Raw genomic sequence first — 7557 nt, forward strand, 5'->3', positions numbered from 1 at the left:
GTGAGCCACCGCTTCATGTACATTCTTAACAGTGTAGCCTATATAATACAGATTTTAAAAGATCCAACTTTCCCTAGTTAACTTTTACTTTTTTCTTTTGGTTCTGGCTTTACAAATGTGACCTAAAGGGAGCTTTTGATTTATATAGAACAATATGAAAATAGTTGTGCATTAATTCTGTGGTTACATAAGCCATCTATGAGCAAATTTATTGGGCTTACTTTAAAATTATTCTTTCTGTGTCGTCTTTAATATATTTTTCAAAATGCTTTAAATATTTTTCATTAAGTTTGATTGTAGAGTTTATTCCTTTTTTTAAAATGAGACTTCTTTTATAAGATGTGTATGTGTTTAGCAGGACACAGTGTGACTCATACCTGCAATGCTAGCACTTTGGGAGAAAAAGGAGGGAGGATCCCTTGAAGCCAGGAGTTGGAGGTTGATGTGAGCTATGATGATGCAACTGTACTCTAGCCCTGGAGACAGAGCCAGAGTGAGACCCTATCTCAAAAAAAAAAAAAAAAAGAAGAAGGAAAGAAAAAAGTATATGGTATATGTGTTTGTGTGTGTAAATATATATTAGAAGTTTGCTTTTGATTCTATATGTCTGTCACATTTTGACAAAAATATCTCCAATGACAGAGACCAGAGACAGAGCTTTTTACAGCAAATTTGCCACAGTGCCACACATTTTATCATAAAAGATATCATGCATAACACATCAGTATATACCTGTTTATTTTTGGATTGTGTATGTATGTGTTAAAGAAAAATTAAATGATACTTGTTAAAGCACAGTAAGGGTGACCATGGTGATAGCTATAGGGACCACTTCAAAGGGAGAAAGATTAGGCTCTACTCCAAATACAGCATGGGCAAATTGGAATTTATAGCAAGGGGCAGGGTGAGGGATCTGTGAATGGAAAATTACCAAGAGAAAACGTCAAGGGTAAGGGGGCCTCTGAATAAACCAGCCTAACTGCATTCTTGCTGAAGAAAGGCTAGGGTGACAGAACATCACCTAGGATACGGTGGAGGATGAGGAACCTGATCAGATTCAAGGATGAGGAGTTTTTGTTAAACTGACTTAGTGGGGCTCTTTGCTAAAACCGAATTTTACAAGAAAGTCCACAGATGAACCTAGGAGAAGGTTCAGGAGCCTGACTGGAAAACATGGTCAAGCAAAAAATCTTTTTCAGGGTGCAAAAAAATCAAGAATTTATAAAATGTTCTTTCTCTTCCACCTATATCTCCCCTTTCCAAAGAACACAAAGCACATTTTGCATGACTTCTAGATTTATATACTTATATTTTGAATGACTTCTTATATCTTTTCTCTTTGTAATTCTCAACCTCAGCATATATAAGTGGAACTTAGAAGTCAACATTTCTTGAACATGCTCCTCCACCAGAATCACCTCTACAGATCTTGCTGCCCTTACTACTACTGAAGATACTTTCTCTTATGGGAGTAGAAATGTTTACCTTCCACTTGCATGCATACCCTGTGTAGTCCATGACCTCCTCCAGCTGGTATAGATGGTTATGAAACTTTTTCTTAATCAGAAACATTTGTCTTATTGTTTAAGAAGTTATTTTAATTATAATTTAATTTATAATTTAACTCTTTCCTCACTTGTGGATACAGTGCTTGCTTTTCTCTAGTGATTTTGCTCGACTCTGCTATATCCCTCTGGCAAAGGCAATGGTTCCCTCACTTGAGTGGCCATTAACATCATCTGGGGCCTCGCTAAAACACAAAGTGAAACCTTCATCCCAGGATTTCTAATTTACAAGATCTGGTTTGGGACCTGAGAATTTGCATTTCTAACAAGTGCCAGGACTTGTCTAAGGACCACACTTTGAGAAAAGTGGGATTGGGGTTCACTAACCTGAGTTATAGAAAATCAGTGCAATGTACCAAAACCGAGGAGAGAACAGATTGGAAGCCCCATTATCAATGTATGAATTAGTGCTTTACATACTCAGACTTCTTCAAGGGCTCATAAATTCAACTCCAGACATACTGAACCAGAATCTACATGTTAACAAGACTTTCAGTAATTTGTATGTTTATTATATTTTGAGAATCACTGAACTAGACTGCCTCCCAAATCTCAAGTTCCAGAAGCAGAGCTCAGCTCAGAGAGCATTTGGATGGCTAATGCTTTGTGTTTGTGTTCTAAGTCAGCTGTTGTTTAAGTTTTTGTTTTGGAGAGTTACCCAGGTGCCCTTCTAAGTAGGCACTGATTGAAAGAGTGTGCCCTAGAGGCATATTATCTTCCTCTCATACCTCGGAACATTTAACTAATGAAACAGGGACGTTTCATGATTTGCCTGGTGGGGATACTCACAAATTCTGGAAGTGGCAGAGATCCAAGGACAGCTACAATATTCCAGTTGTCCAAGGCTCTTCTGAAAGGCTCACCTTACTACAGAAACAGATATGACCCAAGATCAACAGAAGCTAAACTATAAGTTCAGCTTTGTCAAAGCTTCAGGTGTAGCCATGTTTGTTAAGAAGATTGACATTAAGCAGATGAGCAGAGAGCATGCCCGAGGATCATTCAGGGAATTCAAGAGGAAGCAGGTGCATGCTCTTATTGCCAGAAAAACACAGGATCCTGGAGAAGTTGTAGCCCCTCCCAGAAACTATTTCTGCAGAGTACCCTGAGGATCATGTTGGTCTGCATTCAACAAGAGTCTTCCTTCTATTACTCTAAGAAGATATCAACTTGTTTTCCAGGTAAGGGAGTGGGAGGAAATGTGATCCAGACAACACGCCGGGCCAGTTTCTCCAAGTTATGTTTTTAAAGGGCCCCCAGGCAAGGGATGCAAACAGCCCAAGGCTTGGTAAATGACCCTATGATCTGCCCTTGGCCTGTTACCATGTAGGAACTGAGTCACAGTACCTGCTTCTTGCTTTGTGTTTGCCAGTCAAATGACCAATGCTGAAAAGGAGGAGGGCACAGCCATGCAGGCCAACTCCTGGTACTCCTTGGCCCATTAAAATGGTTACTTATAGGCAGTCACCAGTGGTTCATGCTTGTAATTCCAACAATTTGGGTGGCTGAGGCAAGAGAATCCTGGAGGCCAGGAGTTTGATACCAGCCTGGGAAACATAGGGAGACCCCTGTCTCTTAATGAAAAAAAAAAAAAAACAAAAAAAAAAGTTGTGCTCTTCTATTGAGCAGAGCCTAGGATTGTTGGGTTTTGACTAACAAGAGGATGTAAATGTGATCGGTATCACTCAGCATCAATGGAGTATCAGACATTTTGTGTCAGCCACTGTTCTTCTTGCTTTCTATGGAATGTTCTATTTTACAGATGATAAAAATGTCCGAACGCTAAATGGCCTCACACAGGAAGTGGCAGAGCTAGGGTATTAAGTAAGGCATTCATAATACAAGTCCTTTTTAAACATTTCACTGACTCGACACCCAGAAATTTCAGGTGTACTATCTGGAACCCTGAACTATTTTTTTAACTTTTTTATTTATTGTGAGCTATAAACATAAAACACTTTAGAAAACATAGTACTGCTTTACAAATATATAAAGCTAATACCCAAGTAAAGAAGTAAATGATTCTTGGCTCTCCCATAACTACTGGGTGTCCCTTCCCAATATTGACCTCTTTTTCCAACCACTTTGGCAAACTATCCACCATTACCTACAAAAATTATGTGTACATTACCCACCCACCATTCCACTTTGTGGTATAGACCACAGAAAATTACATGCACAGTTTATGAAAAGATATGTATTTAAATATTTATAGCAACATTATTTGTAATAGCCACAAAATAGAAATAATTCAGAATAGGTAACTAAATGGTTGTACATGAGTTCAGTGGAATTCATATATACAACAAAAAATAATGAACTTTAGCTACACGTAAAAACCTTGATGAATTTCATAAACATAATGTTGAGCAAAATAATCCAGGCAAAAATATATGATCCCATCTCTATAACATTCAGAAGTAGGTGGTCTTAAAAGTCAGGATAGTGGTTACCTGTGAAGAGGAAAGACAGGTTATTTTTGGAAGCGATCACTGGGGTCTTCTCAATTGGTGGGGTTCACTGTGATAAATTTAGGATTAGTTTATTTTCTACTTGTATTTTATATTTTTGTTTTTAAAACTTTTGCATTAAACAGGAAACAGTGTTCTCAAAAAGTACATTTATCCTGTGGCAGAGGGAAGACATTCCCTCTACCCTCTGAGTGTTTGATTATTGAGTCTATGAAATAAGCTGACAGTAGGCAGATTTTTTTTTTTTTTCAGACAGACTCTTGCTCTGTTGCCTGGGCTAGAGTGCGGTGGCATCAGCCTAGCTCACAGCAACCTCAGACTCCTGGGCTCAAGTGACCTTCCTGCCTCAGCCTCCTGAGTAGCTGGGACTACAGGCATGTGCCACCAGGCCTGCCTAATTTTTTCTATTTTTAGTTGCCCAGCTAACTTATTTCTATTTTTAGTAGAGATGGGGTCTCACTCTTGCTGAGTCTGGTCTCAAACTGAACTCAAGCCATCCTCCTGCCTCAGCCTCCTGGAGTGCTAGGATTATAGGGATGAGCCACCATGCCTGGCCCACAATAAGCAGATTAATAGGAGAAAAGGCATACAAATTTATTATAGGCGACAGGGTATTACATCAAAGAAACTTGAATAGTCCCAAATCCAGTGATATTTAAAAGCTTGTATACCCTCTTCATAGGGGAGAGAGGAGAGGGAGGTAGACAACTTGGGGGAGAATAAATGATTTTGAGGAAAGATGAATGGATCCTCAGAGGAATAGGTGACACTCTGTGACAAAGTCTGTTTGGACTTGGTGTCCACTTCTATTCTTCTCTCCTGTGACATGAGTCAATCTTCCTTGGTTCATGAGATTCCTGAGGAAGGAATTCATGACAATTAAGGTCCTTTTGGCATTCCGGCGCAGAGTGGAGAGGTGGCGGGCGTAGCTAGTGAGTTGGCCGCGGAGCGGGGGTGCAGCTCGGTTTCCCCCCCCACACATCACTCCCCTTCAGGCGCCAGCCCCACCCCTCTGCCAGCCAAGCCGACCCTGTCCTACTATCCCCTGCGGCGCAAGCCCAGGGCGGTTCCAGGCGCCCCCCAGCAGACGCCCCCCCATCCTGGGCAGCCATAGCTCCAAGGCTCCCCAAGAAGACGTGACCACCTAGGAGGCAGCAGGCACTTCCCCCGTGAAGGCCAACGGCCAGGAGAACGGCTAGGTGAAAAGTAATGGAGACTTATCCCCCAAGGGTGAAGGGGAATCGCCTCCCGTGAACGGAACAGATGAGGCAGCCAGGCCACAGGCGATGCCGTCGAGCCAGCACCCGCTAGCCAGGGTGCTGAGGCCAAGGGGGAGGCCGCCCCCAAGGAGATCCCCAAGAAGAAGAAATTCTCTCTCAAGAAGCCTATCAAATTGAGTGGCCTTTCTTTCAATAAAAATCGGAAGGAGGGTAGGGGTGATTCTTCTGCCTCCTCACCCAGAGGGGAAGAGCAGAAGCAGGGGGAGATTCGTGCCTGCAGTTAAGAGGGCACTGCCCAGGAAGGGAAGACTGTCGCCACCCCTGAGAGCCAGGAGCCCCAGGCCAAGAGGGAAGAGGCTGGTGCTGCCTCCAAGGGAAGAGACACAGGAGAAGAGGCAGGGGCCCAGGCTGCAGAGCCGTCCACTCCCTCCCGGCTGGAGAGTGGCCCTACACCGGCCAGCACTGAGCAGAATGAGTAGCTGGATGATCTTTAAGCTGCTAAAACTGTGCTGTCCTTGTGAGGTCACTGCCTGGACCTGGTTCCCTGGCTGCCTTCCTGTGCCCAGAAAGGAAGGGGCAGTTGCCCTCTCCCAGCCACATCCCCTCTCCTCCTCTCTCTCCTGTGGATTCTCCTATCAGCCCCTCTGGTCATCCTCTTAAGACCAGTTGAAGATGGTCCCTTACAGCTTCCCAAGTTAGGTTGATGATGTGAAATGCTCCTGTCCCTGGCCCGCCCTCCCTGGTCCCACCCCTGCAGAAGACAATTGTTGGTTTTCTTCCCCAATTATTTTCCAAATAGGTTTTGTTTACCCTACTCCCCAAATCCCTAAGCCAGGAGTGGGGTGCTTTTACTCCCAAACCTTGAGTGTCCAGCCTTTCTCCCTGTTGAGTTTTTAGTCTCTTGTGCTGTGCCTAGTGGCACCTGGGCTGGGGAGGACACTGCCCCTGTCTAGGTTTTTATAAATGTCTTACTCAAGCTCAAATCTCCAGCTTGTGAATCAACTGTGTCTCTTTTTTGACTTGGTAAGCAAGTATTAGGCTTTAAGGGGGTTGGGAGGGTAGCTGTAATGTGAAACAACTTTTTTTTTTCTCCCATTGTTGTAAATGACTTTTAATGGCCAAACCCCAGATTTCTACTTTTTTTCCTAACTGCCGTTCTCTTCCACTTGGTTTTACTGTAACATTTGGAAAAGGAATAAATGTTGTTCCTTAAAAAAAAAAAAAAAAAATTAAATTCCTTTTGAGGCATGTTTTTTGGCATGTAAAAGAAGTTTACAGAAATCCTTTACCTGCATCCACCATTCCCAAAGAGCCCTGAGTTCAAAATAATCAGCATACCAAAGAGGCATATTTTGGGGTGGCAATTCCCAAACTCCTTCAATCCTCTTGGAAACTATGTGGGCAGGAGAAAAAGAGACAGTACTCCTCACCCCAACCAAGTCTTCTTGAACCCATCCTGGGCAGAGTAGATACTTACATTCAGCAATGTGAAAAGTGACAAGTGAAGATAAGTGCCTGCCTGTGTGGCAGAAGATTTGGGCGGGGATTGAGGCCTCTGGTTTAGCTGTGGTGATTTTTCCTGTCTACTTAACTCCATATTCCATTAGCTGAGTCCAGTTTTCTATTGGACTGTGAACACAATAAGGGCAAAACTCATATGATTATTTTCTCTGTTGAGTTAAATAGAATTATGTGTGAAGGTTCATACTAAAGTTATTTAGGGTTGAGAGAGGAGAAGCTAAAGTTTCAACCTCTATTTTTTTCCTTTCTACCGATGCCTCCTAATGCATGGTACATATGTTGTTTATTAGTTTATAAGGGGCCCATAGGAGAAAGAACATTTCTAGTGTTTTATGCCAATCACAGAAAAAGCACCTATATGTATCTTACAATTCTTTGCTTCTTAAAAGTAGGATTGCCACTACCCTACCCCCAGGCACTTCTCTGGCTCCATACCTGCTTCCTTTGCTCCCATTTTGGTTCTGTCTTACTCCATGAAGTTTTAAAAACTGCATTCTTGGAGTCCTTCCTTTTGTATGAATTTTAACAAATCACTTATAAGGACGGTTGACAGGGAGAGGCAGATGACTAATCTAAGTGAAAATGATGGCTCAGGTCAGTGGAGTTGGTGAGAAAATGTTGGATTCTGAAAGAAGTATAGATGTTTAGTTTTATACTTTTGGTGGTACACATAGACTGGACCTATTTAATTCTTTAAATAGCTACTTTAAGTTCCATTGTGAGGATATTTCAATATTTTTCCAGTTTCTAATGTTCATTATATTTATAAATATTTAGGTG

At 42.1% G+C, this 7557-nt stretch overlaps 1 pseudogene; it reads left to right on the plus strand.

Moving 5' to 3' along the window:
- The first annotated feature begins 2446 nt into the window (after window positions 1–2446).
- Window positions 2447–5735, plus strand: LOC105808938 (annotated as a pseudogene).
- Window positions 5736–7557: the final 1822 nt, after the last annotated feature.

This window comes from Propithecus coquereli, unplaced genomic scaffold (genome assembly GCF_000956105.1).
Source record: "Propithecus coquereli isolate 6110/MARCELLA unplaced genomic scaffold, Pcoq_1.0 Scaffold184, whole genome shotgun sequence".
NCBI classification, from domain to species: domain Eukaryota; kingdom Metazoa; phylum Chordata; class Mammalia; order Primates; family Indriidae; genus Propithecus; species Propithecus coquereli.